This window comes from Terrapene carolina, unplaced genomic scaffold (genome assembly GCF_002925995.2).
Source record: "Terrapene carolina triunguis isolate 2854851 unplaced genomic scaffold, T_m_triunguis-2.0 Scaffold130, whole genome shotgun sequence".
Classification (NCBI taxonomy): Eukaryota; Metazoa; Chordata; order Testudines; family Emydidae; genus Terrapene; species Terrapene triunguis.
In genome coordinates, this window is record NW_020664481.1 from 21,084,652 (window position 1) to 21,099,148 (window position 14,497).

At 48.6% G+C, this 14,497-nt stretch overlaps 1 long non-coding RNA gene across 1 annotated transcript; it reads right to left on the reverse strand.

The window, feature by feature from the left end:
* Positions 1–3,482: 3,482 nt before the first annotated feature.
* LOC115271226 lies at positions 3,483–10,889 on the reverse strand. Its single transcript, XR_003899831.1, has 3 exons — positions 10,860–10,889; positions 9,277–9,345; positions 3,483–3,563 (listed from the first exon to the last, which is right to left on the reverse strand). It is a non-coding gene; the product is annotated as an uncharacterized LOC115271226 (long non-coding RNA).
* Positions 10,890–14,497: the final 3,608 nt, after the last annotated feature.

The following is a 14,497-nucleotide window of genomic DNA, read 5'->3' on the forward strand; positions in this document are numbered from 1 at the left end:
AACAAAACACATACATGACTGTGGTCTGAGGATCTCATTGAATGAAGACACCAAATACAGAACTGGCCTTTGCCTCTTGAGTCCGTCTTCCACCAATGTTCTTTAAGCAAAGGTTAATTAGACAGGGCTGCTGATCAGACAAAGTCTCCTCAGATCTCATTAGGAAAAACCTTCTTGAAACGCTTTTCCTCATGAGATTTGTTAGAGGCCGAGGTCCTGGATGAAGGGCAATAGTAACTGTTTGAGTTTCTAATCTGCCCCTTAGCACATTTTCCTTTGCTTCTACCACAGAGAGGGAGCTGGGGTAGAAGGATGCTAGTCCCTGCAGAGGCTGGGTTCGCTGGTGCCTAAAGCAGCGTGCCTGCCTATGTAGTTGTGTGACGCTGTCGACAAACACAAAATCCACCCACGGCTTTTTTAAAGGATCTGTATTAAATTCGAAGGGTCAAAGCAGTTTCTCCGACTTGGCCTTTAAAAAAAGAGCTGAGGACCCAAGCAGGTTGGCTGTGGCGAGCCCAGTACTGCAGCAGGCTCAGGCCCAGCTCCTGAAAGGTATTTCGATGCCTGACTCCCAGGGAAGTCCATAGGAATCAATTGAAATCAACCCCTCTTAAGAGGCACTGAACACCCATTGACCTCCATGGGCGCTGAGGATGCGCCACACCTTGCAGGAGGTGCTCAGCACTTTTCAGGATGGGGCCCTGAAATGAAGATGGCTCAATATGAGCAGGGAGGAGCTGGAGAAATAAAGGAGAGGAAAATGGCAGCTGAGAATAACAGGGTGGGATAAAGGCGGTCTTCACTAGCATAGAACCGGGAAAGAATAACAGAAACCTGCTTTTTATAATCCACCCTTTCTCCTCCAGCCCCAATGAGTTAAGACTCCATGAAACCTGATCTCGGGGTTCCAGATCAGGAATTTGGAACGAATGAAGCCGAAGCATCCAACCCAGTACAGAATCCAGCACTAGGGAGGTGGCCACCTGCGATGGATATGTTTCAATTAAGCTGATGGTTCTTTCATTCAGGACCAAGCCATAATGTCTGAATTAGAGGCTCCTTCCCCAGCTCTTGGGGCAGAACACAAAGCCCACTGCATTACCTCCGAGATCAGCTTTAAAGCACAGTGGGAATGTGGGAACCATCTAGGCCGACATGGCTCTCGCTCTAACTTTGCCATCATTGGTACTCTTGAGAATAATCTCAAAGGGTTAAAAACCAAGCTCTGCTTTTATTGATACACTCCAAACCCTGCAAGAGTCTTTTAAATACGGTTTGTTTACAATGGACTCTTAGCAGAAGAGATGTGCGAGGGAATCAACATAACTTTGGGGCTTTGGTACGTGAAAGACCATCAAAGCCAGGAGAGAGAGAGCTGAGCTAGAAATCAGGCAGTTCCATGTCTGGCAGGCTGCAGTCCTCCCAGGGGCTCTGACCAGAATTAAGAGCTGGTTTTAGCTTTCATGTGGCTCTTGAGTCACTTCTTTGTCATTATTTCTCAGATGGGATAGAATGGGAGGCATGAATGCTTCACACACTGTTCATTTTGGACTGGGTTAAGGACATGAGGGAAATTCAGAATTTAGTCTGTGTGTCTATATCAGGGCTTGTCTACACTACGCGGGTAGCAATCGATCCAGCGGGGGTATAGACATGATAAATCGACCGCTGAGCACTCTCCCGTCGACTCCGGTACTCAATCAGAATGAGGAGCGCAAGCGGAGTCGACGGGAGAGCGTCAGCTGTCGACTTGCCACAGTGAAGGCACCGCGGTAAGTACATCGACTTCAGCTACGTTATTCACGTAGCTGAAGTTGCGTATCTTGGATCGACCCCACGCAGTAGTTTAGACAAGCCCTCAGCGTGACTAATACCGTCTTCCAGCACCCCTTCAATGAGTTATTTACCTCTCCCTGCAACTCACTCCTGCTTACTGATATGCAGCTTCCCCCCCTTATACGTCACTCCTGACTCTGTCCATTAGCAAGATAAATACGATCCCCTCCCGCTTGGGAAATACAGAGAGGCCTTAACTATCCAAGGAGTAGATCAGTCCGTCTAGGCCGCACCCCTGAAGGCACATGTCTTGCATTCCCAAGATAGTGACTACCTTCCGTTTCCCCTCCCACGTCTTGAACGTTGAGGTGAGTTTTGTCCACCAGCCCGTATCACCTAGTTTTGGGGGGCACTTAGTTTTGATTGGTCCAGGCCCCCTCTAGCTTTAACCCACCTTTAAATGCAAGTTAGAGTGTTTCTGTGTTAGAAAATAAAGAACTAAACCTAACAAAGCCCTACTGCAAACCCAGAGCAACCTAGTCCCCTTGCAGTTCCTCTTCCTGGAACACGGGTTCTGTTACATCCCAGCCGCCTGAAAGTGATCACGAAAAGCCTTGATCACAAGACAGTTGCTTTGGGGCGGGAAACTGAGCAGGGTACTTGACATTGTAATGCTCGGTGGGACGGGAAAAGCAGCTTTGTACCTGAGGTTGCAGTTGTCTTTCCTTCTGTTGTGCGAGTCGAGTGGTGCTTTTTGGCATGTGATACAAGTCAGGGGGTACTTCTGTGGTTAATTCGTAAAACAAACAAACAAACACACTAATTAGTATTTAAGTTACACAGAATGGTGACTGTAGCCTTTTCACGAAGAAACCCTGCCCCCTACCTCAAAGATACAGGGCGGGGTTAATGTAGGGCCTGATCCTGACGGATCCTGAGTGCCTGGGAAGCATTCAGCATCTTGTAGAACAGCGATGTAGGGCCTGATTTTCAAAGGAGCTGAGCACCTGTGACTCCCCTGAACTCTCCCTGAGTCCAGGGCTGAGGGAACTGACTTGCTGAAACGGGTCCTTAGCCTCTATGGATCACTGGCTTTGTCTGGAATCATTGACGATAGGGCTGGAAGGGACCACCTGGGATCATTAGCACAGGTTTATTCTCTATACCTGACTCCTCTGTGTGTCGCCTGACCGCTTGAGCACATCTAGAGAAGAGGCCACAGTGACTTCCTCTGGCCTCAAGAGGACAAAAATTGGAGCAATTTCTCGTGCATTCTTGCCTTGTTGTGCTGGCGTCTCTGTGTGCATATCCAATTGGCTCCTAAAGCTTTCCTCAGCTGGGAAACCTAAAAACAGACAACGGGCAGACTGAGTGTCCTGGAGCACAAAATAGCAACGACAAATTCCTACAGATCAATAAGAAAAATAATGAACTGATTTAAGTTAAACCGGTGCAACTTGTGTGTGTAAATAAGCCCCAGTGCCCTCGCTGGTACGGTCCTCTGTAAGGGTCATATTTTGTTTGCTCAGAGACTGGATTTCTTGCTGTAAGTTTTGTTGGCAAAGCAATTTCTGATGTTGGCTGTAAAGTCTGTGGTCTGTGTTACCTACACTCTCTGGACCTGGTCTAAGATGAAGATCTGAAGTGAGCATGTTGCTCTCATTGGATAGGATGCATTTTGCTTGGAGGAGCAAACTCACATTTTGGCCTTTTGAAGTAGCAGATGATGAGCACGCTCAGTGTCAGCAGGAACAGAAGAGGCAGACCCACTATCAAAGCCATATGTTCTGTGTCGGGCAGAGATGAGAGACAGTATTCATGTCAAGAACACATTGACTAAGTGAGAACAAATAACTAAACGAGGTAACATTATTTCGTGGTTGGGCTTGTAATAACGCACAACAGTCATCAAAATAAAACAAAACTGCTTGAAATTTTTCACCTTTAAGAAAAAGGAAAAATATTTTAACAATTTTTGCCAACATTTTCTCCCACGTTTTTGGTCTAGTTATATTTGGTCAATTTCTTTTCAAATTTCAAAGTGAAAATAAAATTAAACCCAATCCAACCAAGCAACCAAACCTCCCCAGAACAGAGAAATAAATCATAACATTTTTCAATGATTTTATTTCCATTTCTCTCTGATCAGCTCTACTAATGACTAATAGGCCATGTAGCGGCTAAACTTGATAGTGTAGACAAGTTAAGTCGGCATACAGCTGCCGCAGAAAGTACATCGCTTGTGCCTGTGCACACTTGTTTCCTTGCATTGGTGAAGTGTGTACTCACCTGGAGTGCTTGTGTTGATGCACAGTGTGGTGCCCAATGGGTAGCTATCCCACCATCCAGTGCCGTGTCTTTTGGGAATGCATGGTGGAGCAGAAATGACTCACACAGTGGTGGCTTGGAGCAAGAGGTCAACTTCCCATAATGCAATGTTGTCCATCCCTAATTTCTCTATCCCATCATTTTCACACCTATTTTTGATTTTTCCATGAATCCATGTGGGACCTGTCACTGTCCACCATCTCTGACAGAAGCCTGGAGCCTGCACAGCTCTGCACTGTTGTCATGAGCTTTGCAAACACAAGATGGAGGATCCTCCTGTATTTGCAGAGCCAGAAGAAGAATCACAGGGAACATGATGATTTCCTGGCAGTCAGTTTAATGTAGGACATAGCGAGAACCAATTCAAGGTCGTTGTTGGTGCTCACAGAGCAGCTGCAAACAGTGGAGGGCCGCTTCTGGGCCCAAGAAATGAGCACTGACCGGTGGGATCACATCATAATGCAGGTTTGGGATGACGAGCAGTGGCTGCAGAATTTTTGGATGCGCAAGGTCACATTCCTGGATCCTCTCCACTGAGCTCACCCTACTCTTCCAGCGCAGGGACACCAAAATGAGAACTGCACTGACCTTTTCCATGGATATGCAAGTGCTGGTGGATCACTGGGGATGCTTCTCTGACATCACTGTTGGTGCATGACAGTTGCATCTTTAAGAACACTGGACTGTTAAGAAAGCTACAAGCAGGGACCTTCTTTCCAACCGGCAGATTACCATTGGCGATGTTGAAATGCCAATAATGACCTGGGGAACCCAGCCAACCTCTCACTTCCCTGGTTCATGAAGCCACACGCTGGCCACCTTGACAGCAGCAAGGAGCGATTCAACTACAGTCTCAGCAGGTGCAGAATGACAGTTGAATGTGCTCTTGGTAGATTGAAAGGGTGCTGGTGCTGTTTGACCACCAGATTTGGATCTCAGCGTGAAAAATATCCCAATGGTTATAGCTGCCTGCTGTGTCCTGCATGCTATCTGTGAAGCGAAGGGGGAAAACTTGCTGCAGGAGTGAAGGTGGAGTGGCTGTCTGCTGAGTTTGAACAGCCAGACACAAGGGCTATCAGACGAGCTCAGCGAGGAGCTATATGACTTATGGAAGCTTTGAAAGAGCACATTAACAGGAAGCCACAGTCATGTGCTATGGTATAGTCTGCTCAACCTGGGGTGGCAGGCTGGGGGCCTGTTAGCAACTGTGTGGCACTTACTGCACATCTGTGCATATAACAGTGCCCGTACCTATTAATGTTGGGGGGGTCTGCTGTACATTTGACAGCTTTAGTGTTCGGTACTGACCCATTGGGTTGTGAGTGCACAAGACACTCTTTTCACTGCCAGCAGGCATTATATACCCTGTTGTGTAAACTGATAACGATGCATTACTTTCAAAACAAAAGCTTTTTATTCACTAACAAAAACAACTCCTAAAAATAATCCGAACAACTTTAAGGCAAATATATTTTAACTTTAAAAAATTGAGGAAATTTAGTAAATGAACAAGAGGAAGGAGCATTGATATCCATTGTAGCTACGCCTACATCAACTGTGGCTCTCACAGGTCAATGTAGATGAAGCTGTGGCTGTCTATGCTTTTCCCCCAGTGTGGAGTGGTAGGGGTAGGCCCTGAGGCCATGAGAAAAGCTGAGGGGGGGGGGGTGTAGGGAGGAGCTATGCTGCAGTTCTCCACTGACTGCAATGGGAGTTGAGCCCAGGATTGTTGAACCTGGAGGTCAACAAAAGCTTGCAGCATCCGAGTTTGCTGTCAGACCAGCTCTATTATGTCCTGGAGCATCTCCTGTGCCTTTCTCCTGCCCCCTTTCCTTCTCTGTACAGTCTGCAATATTCACCCTCCAGGCCTCCTGGAAAGCACTGGCTTGAAGGCTCTTGCAGAACATGGCCTCCCATGTCCTCTTTTTTTAATCTCTCCTCCTTATCTGGGACAGTCGTTCGCCTGGTGTGGAGGGAGAACCCCTTGAGGCCACATAAAACACACAGAGGTACCATTGTCAGGAGAGTAGGAATGGAAAGTGAAACTTAAGACTCAGAACTGCCCCCCCCTTCCCTTGCTCCCCTAAAGTGTTAAACAAGACAAGCTTATTGACGCTTGTGCTTTGGAGTTCCTGAACCCCGGTGCCACTGGCAGCACCAGCTATGGTGAGTCTGACCTGCCAAGGGTGAAGGAAACGAGGAGGAAATTGTTCGGTTGCATGAAACGGAGTATAAGGAAAAGGCACTGAAGGCTGGCACCATTTTCCGCAGGTGGTGGTGATTTTAGCTGATATCTCACTTGTGAGAGTAACAAAGGCACAGAGAGCACAGCTGCTGCTGGGGTCCCAAAGCCCCCCAGGCCCATATGCTGCTAGCCTGTGTGCTGCATTAGTGCCTGCCAAAGTTATCACAGACGGGTGTGGGGAGGTGTCCTGCCACGGAGGAAGAAATAAGGCTGCCCTCCCTAGAAACCTTCAGCAGAGGACCCCCATGGAAGGTTCATGGAGATCTCTCAAAGGGGTTCCAGGGACATCCCTGTGTACATAAACAAACTGCTCTGCATGCCCTGCCCCCCTCGTAACGCTAGACGTGAACAAAAAGTAGATATCAACTCTGCCTCTCTTGGATGTACCACTGCCTCTTCTAGCAGGAGTAACTTAACGATAAATCAAAGCTGTGTCCTGCTATTTTACTGCTTCCCCGTAATGGAGAATTTATTTCCACACTTATCCGAGGTTCCTTCCCCTGCATCGGGCTCACTTGTGCTAGACTGGCTGCACTGTGGGTGAAGTCAAAAACATGCCCTGGCTTCCAGCTGTGCAGCATCTCCCAGTTGCCCATCCCCCATACGCCACCTCCTCTAGCTCATCCACTTCCTTCTCTTCACTGTTCACAGCAGGGGCCTGTGACTTTGGGCTCCTTGGAGGTATCTGGTGCTGTGCGGGGGATGTCTCTGCTGAGGATGGCATGCACCTTGTTGTAAAAAGCAGCTTGACACCAGATTGATTGTTGGCCTCTGGTCTTCTGGTACGCCTGCTGCAGTTCCTTGGCTTTCACGCTGCACTGCTTCTCGTCCCCAAGGTACCCCTCCTCCTGCATCCCCAAGCAATCTGCTGGTAGATGTTGACGTTTCTATAGCAGGTTCGGAGCTGTGCCTGCACAGCCTCTTCTCCCTACAGGCCTAGAAGCCCCAATACCTCCTGTCTACTCCAGCGAGGAGCGTGTCTGAAGCGTGCAGCTGCCATGGTCAGTTGTACACAGCAGCGGAGAGCGGATAGAGGTGTGTCCACCAAGCTCTACGCAACCAGGAAAAGTCATTTCAAAAATTCACAAGGGCCTTAAAGCGGGGGGAGGGGTTTCCAGTCTACATGACCCCTGGGCAATGGAGCTGACAATTGTGATCAGAGTGGTCAGCATCAGACATTGTGGAACACCTGCTGGAAGATTGGTAGGGTCACCATAAGTAAGTGTCTACACTTGCACTGTGTTAACCTCTGTACATTGACCTCGGCTCAATGCTGCTCGGGCAGGTCGTGTTACTATGTCAGCATGATGGGGCACTTACATCTGTGGGAGACCAATTTAAACGCAGACACATACACAACTAGATTGACGTAAAGCGGCTTATGTCAACCTAACTTTGTAGTGTAGACAAGGCCAGGCTTAGCGCTAAGGTTCATGTTGACTAGGGAAATTCCACAGGATTAAAAGCTCTTTCATTTATGTAGCACCTTTCATCCAAATGGAACCGAAAGTGCTTTTCTGGCTGACTGCTCAAATTATACACTGTAAATATAGGTTTCAGAGTGGTAGCTGTGTTAGTCTGTATCAGCAAAAACAAGGAGGAGTCCTTGTGGCACCTTAGAGATTAACAAATTTATTTGGGCATCCTGATTTTGCAGGTGTGATTCTTTTACTTTTTTCTTATAATAAAGTTCTTCTTTTAAGAACCTGATTGATTTTAGTGTCCTAAAGATAAAGGGTCTGGTCTGTACTTACATTAAAGACAATTGGTTGGTATATTATTCTCAAGCCTCCCCAGGAAAGGGGGTGAAGGGGCTTAGGGGGATATTTTGGGGGAATAGGGACTCCAAGTGACCCTTCCCTGAATTTTTGTGTAAATCACTTGGTGGTGGTAGCAATACTGTCCAAGGACAAGGAAAGGAATTTGTGCCTTGGGGAAGTTTTTAACCTAAGCTGGTAGAATATAAGCTTAGGGGGTCTTTCACGCGGGTCCCCACATCTGTACCCCAGAGTTCAGAGTGAGTCCACGAAAGCTTATGCCCAATTAAATTTGTTAGTCTCTAAGGTGCCACAAGGACTCCTCGTTGTTTTTGTAAATATAGGAGTAGCATTGCACATGACTGAAATGCAGCCACCTCTGAGGTGGAATGCAACAGCTGTCTTACCATGCATAAAAACACTACACAAAAAATGCAGAGTGAGTTTAAGTGCACAGGGTGTGATTTCAAGAGCTGGGTAAATACTGCAAAATAATTTCTGCAAATACAGGTTTACATTTTTAATTTGCTTTGACTATGATTACACCCTTGGTTGTGTTTGATTTCTGTGAGTATTCTATAGAAAGAGTTCATCCATCCGGCCTTGTGGTATCTGATTGACTAATACTAGCGCAAATACTAATGAAGAGTGAATTTTCAGAGCTGACTACATACATTTCACTCTTGGCGGTATATTTCAGGTTTCTGGAGGTGGAGGAGCTCTGGGTTCAAAGGATGGAGGGAGGAACCGATTTCACGTGCCAGACTCTCAGCTGCTATAAATTAATGTTGCTTTATTAACGTCAGTGGAACAACATCAGTTTACACTAGCTGTGGAGCTGACCCTGGGCCTGTGTTTAACTGTGTTCAGTGAAGGGTTGTTGTTTGTTCGATACAATTAATCCAGCTCATCTTTAAAAGTATAACCTCAGGGCCTGATGTGCAAGTGCACCTGAGAAACGTGCATGTGATTGTGTGAGTGTGTGTGCAGTTATCAGGGATAATTGTGTGCACAAGTTAGTTATCTGGTTGAGCAAGATCAAATTAGACACCTCATATGGCTGAAAATCTGTTTGTGTCACTATTTTGTTTCTAATTTTCTAAAATTGATCATCTTTGATAATGAAATAGGGTAGGTATCCTTCCCCTCCCCCGCCCCAGCCGTGATTACCTTGCTGGGGCGCAGTAAAATGAACACACCCTTCTCTTGCAGTTTGATTCTCCGGTTTCTGACCTGAACCTAGAACATAAATCAGCAACACAGAGAGTCTCACTTTGGACGCTGGGATTTTCAAAGGAATCTTGGTGGGCTCTGCCACAGTCAGCCTGGTAGGAAGCAGCCCAAGGAGGGGGGGTGGGAGCTGCTCTGGGAAAGGCCTGGAGGCAGATGAAGGTAGGAAGTAGCCCAGGAAAGTAGCAGTGAGTCTGAGGTAGCAGTAGCCCTTAGCTGCATAATACAGGGTTCCGGGGCTGGCCTGCATTCTTCTACTGACCCCCCAAAGAAAGGGACGTCTAAGCCCCTCTGGTGCAGGGGGACAAGGACCCTGAGCCCTGGGTGGGGCTGAAGGCCTGGCATAAGGTCATGACACTCTTGTTTGGCTGGGCTTTTTACTACCCTGGAAGGGATGGGACTATCCATGTCCTGGATGGAGGGCTGAGCTGCAAGATGGGGCACCAGATGTGAAGAGCCTGCTGCACTACGCTTGGCCACAAGGGAGCGTGCTGGCCAGTGAGTAACCGCTTCACACCTGTCCAGAGGGTTGTTTCTTTCTAGCCCCTAACAGTGAGTGGTGGGCTCTGGGCTTACCTGAGCTTTAGGGGGAGAGGAAGGTGTCTGCCACCAGCTAAAACACCTCTCAGCTGCTTCTTCTGGCCCTCAGATAAAAGGGCTTCTTTTGACATGGTCAAGCTTAGACTCCCTGCTCGTGTGAATAGCCCCAGTTTTGCAGAATCAAAACATTGCCCTTGACAGAGCCCTCAGTGGGGACAAGAGCTTCTAATGGGACTTCTGGGGTTTGGTTTAGAATAAGGCCATAACAACCATGTGAAAAGCAGGTGGGACACATGCCCCTCTGGCTCTCAGGGGCTCTCCCACTAGCCAGCATTTGGAATTAGCTTTAATTACCTTTCCCCATTCAAAGAATTAAGATCTCAAGCATGGTTTGCGGTTTTCACCTTTGATCTGCAGGCGGGTCTCTTCTCCCAGCTGAGGAGGATTTGGCTCGGGTCTCGTTTCCAACCTTCCTAACTGGCACAGAATGAGCCCTACTCCCTCCGTGTGCCCCCAGCTCCTCTATTTGCCACCGAATCACTCAAGTGAGACTGAATCAACACTAAGAGCTTATCTACACTAGAGCAGTCAATCAGTTGTGCTTCAGACAATGATGCTGCATCAGCCACGGAGTGTGTCCACACCCTCAGCTGGGATAAGATTTGCTATTACATCCACCCCTGGGCACCATGGACTGATTGAAGTTTGGGCTATGATCCGTGACCGCTGTCACGTGACATCTGTCCGAGCAGGTGGCTCCCTCAGCCAGTGCTTCTCCTTAGCTTGCCTGTCTCACTCCCACCACGCACCCTTCAGCCCCACCCCCTCAATATTCCCCTCTCTCCCCAGCCATAGTTCACCCACCATCCGGCCGTCCCACATTACCTCCCTGCAACGCCCCCTCTACTCCCACGCTGCAGCTCGTCCACTGGCAAGGAGAAATGAGTAAAGGACATTCACTGCACAGGCTGGCACCCGCTTACCGTGAACTTCCAGTTTTGTGCCATTCCCGGGAGAGCTGTGGGTGATATTCCCCACCTCACAGGTATAGACTCCAGCGTCCTTAGTCTGCACATGAGGTATCCGAAGAGAAGCAGACCCTGCTGTGAAGTTTTCAGACTGCGTAAAGGGCCTGTCTGAGAGGCTCAATCTCCTCTTCTCTTTGTACCATGAGATAAAAGCTATTTCACTTGCCTCCATGGGAGGGAACCTGCACTCCATAATGAGCTCTGACCCCACAGCCGCAACGATGCAGGGCGGGGACTGATACACGCCCGGGGCAGCAGCATCTGCAGAGCCCAGAAGAGGAAGAGAAAATAATCCTTTAAAATAATGCCCTGAAACACTTTATCTTCCAAGCCCTCCCAGGTTTTTCTAAATCTGATTCTAGTTATGAGCTCAGGAGCTGGACCCCTAAGTGGGGCAGGGGTGGGTGCGTCACTAGCGAGCCTGCAGCTGATTGCAGCATGGGATGAATTTGTTCTGGCGCACTGGTACGGGAAGAGTGAGAGAGAAAGTTAGAGATTTCTAGTCTAGCTCTGTTTTTAGTATCGTGTCCATCACAGCAACTTCATGAGCTAATGCTTGTTGTGGGCATCGGGGAAGGAAAACATGGGGACACAAAATTAAATGCATGAGGCAACTACATCAGTGCAGTGCTGTGGGGGATTGCTTAGAGGTCCCGTTTCAGGAAAGTCACCCCTGCAGCAGCACGTCTACGTTTGCACAGTGTGCGCCACTGATATTGCTCAGCAGCTAGTGGTCACTTTGGTACTTTAAAATATCATCCCTGGTTCTGGCTGAGATCAAAGGCCTTTGCGCTGTCCAGGGCTGTAAATGTGGCTGGGTCCTTTCACAGTAAAGTGACTGAGGGATAGGAAGGGAAGATGCTGAAAGCTAAAGGTAGCAGAGGAACATGGAACGAATGGGGAGAAGAGGCCGAACTACCTTGGCATTGCTAGAGGGGAGTCCCTCCACAGCAGGGTTAATGCACATGGCTGGAGTGGGGAAGATTTCACTGCTGTCCCCTGCTCTGTGATAAATGGAAGATTTCAGTCTCCAGAGTTGTCAGACCCAGAGCAAACCCCCTACAACCGGACTGGGATGGCTAAACCGGAGTCCTGATAAGGAGAACAGTGCAGTCCTCTTACCTGTACAAAGGCAAAGCAGGAGTAGGAAGGTTGTTCTCTCCAGGACAGACGCCTCGCTCATCCTGGCTGTGTGCTGTCTCCTCAGCAGGTTCTCTGTTGAAAGAAGGTTCTGGGGGTGTTTTCAGTTTTACAGTCCCAAACTCTCAGTTCTCTTCACTGGTTCCTTTCTCTGGGGCCGGGGATTAAGAGAACCAGCCGCGGTATCGGATGAGAATTATTTTTTGCTCCTCCTGGGCTGTGGTGTCCTTAATACAACAGAGCTATTTCAAAGGCTGTGACTTGTTCTGGTGCATGGCTCGCTCTGCCTTTCTGCCATGAAGGAGCAAGGTGACAGTTGTCCATGTGCGTCTAGCAGCGAGTGTGTATCTTTATATATAGCTCCAAGGCCAATCTCAACCAAAATAGTACGGCGGCTGTTAGACTCTCCCTGCGTGAGACGCCTCATCTGGCGAGCAAAGACTTCACTAAAGAAGCGAACCTCTGTGAGCTCTGCTAACAAGAAGCAGCAAAGGGGAGGTAGTTTGGGCTTGCGGTCAAGGAATTGGGCTGTGATCCAGCAGACAGCACAAACAGAGGCCCTGATCACAGCTCAGACCTTTGCACATTATGATACTATAAATAATAATAAGGGACAGGTTAGAGTATCTCTGTAACGAGGTGACACGGGCAAGCTCACTTCTAACTGCTTTTAGTCTTTTAAAAGAAATTGTTCCTTTAGATTCATGACAGGGCTAGCAAGAGACAGGTCCCCCTGGTTCAGATGCTGCCTGGGAGTGGGGGTGTGAGTCAATGGAGAATGAGCCATAGAAACTCTTCTACAAATAGCTTCAAGTTCAGGCTCGAAGTTGGCCCAGCAGGAGGGCTACATTGGCAACTTGGTAGAAGCCTGAAGGAGGCACGTTATTGGAATGACACTTCAGTGTGGAGTTGCAGCCTACAGAGACGACCATTCCCAGCATGCAGTGCTCCATGTTCCTCTCAACAGAACTCGGATGAAGATGGAACGTTGCATGCTGGGAACAGAAAGCCTGAAGGCCCCTGTTATAAGAGGAGCAGTTAAGGCTGCTCTCAGTTGTGGCATAATTCTGGAGTAACGCTCCTGAAGTAGAAGGCAGTACTCCACATTTACCGCCTTGTAAGTGAACGATTTAACGTGCTCACAGATTTAACGCGTGTCCGATTTGAGGCTCAGCAGGAGACAAGCTGACATCTCCTGTAAGGCACATGACCGCTGCAGTGTTGGGATTCCATGCCTGGAATCTCTGCTGGACCATGCCTTTGCCTTTGCCTTTCCTTGTAACGTAATCTGTCAGGAACCCTTGTCTGACCAGTGTGTGCCAGATTACTCATGTAGAATTTTCTGAGGTGGTTTCTTTGGGTCTGGCTGCACAGCACATTAAGCCCGGGCTCTGATGCAGGCTTCAGCCGAAACCCTGCTTCCATCCAGAATTTAGTCTGACTTGGGGAACTGCTCTGTACTCACTCTTGCAGACCTTGCGAGGGCAGGTGGGTCAGAGCCTGAGTCCCACCATGACATGGGTCAAAGCTCAGGCATTTTACAGTGTGGACACAGGTCAAGCCCAGGTTGCCAGACTCTGCTCTGGGGAGTCTGCCAGGGCTATGCCCTGGAGCTGTGTTTCCCAGCCCTTCAATGCCAGAGCTTGAGAGCATGGGCCAGATCCTCAGCTAGTGTGAACTGACGTATCTCCATGGAGGCCATGGACCCATGCCAGTTTACATTTCCTGAGGATTTGGCCCAGAATCCTTTGTCTTATTTCCCCTCTATTTTCTCGTACACTCTTAAAACTCTGTTACCTTATGGCAGATAATAATTTAGGTCTGATCCTCTGCTGTCTTGTTACCAGCTTTACAGCTGGATGACTCTACAGAGTTATCCAAGTGTAGGCTTGGTGTAACAGGAGAGAATTAGGGGCTTAGAGACAGACCCTCAGCGAGTGTAAATTGTCAGAGTTTTACTGACTCACACCAGCAGCTGACCTGTCCCTTAGTCTGAAGCCAATATCTCACAGGAGTGACCTCCGGTTGGATGACGACACTGCTGCATGAGGTTTGAATAAAGCCCAGCAACCACCAGGTTGCACTCTGACAGCACCGTGGGAAGCGGCGGACTAGACGCAATGGTGATCTAAGCTCCCATGCTTTAAGCCCGGCCGCAGGAGGAAGAAATACCTTCCTTTCTGTCTGAGCGAGTGCTATGCAGCCGTGGGAGGAGCACTTGTGAGACGGTGGTTTGTGGTGCAGCTCAGACAATGCGGTGGGTGTACAGAATTAGCTCTGCACCTCGCTGGGGCTGGGGAGCGCAGAGTCCGAAGAGCAATCCATGTAACAGTAGCCACGGCAGCCAGTGAAGACCGTAACCGACGTGAACATTCGTGTCACGTGACTGCGGCCAGGAAATAAAGACCAATCCCTTACGGGTACTCCTTTATGACACGGTGCCAGGAGAAAAC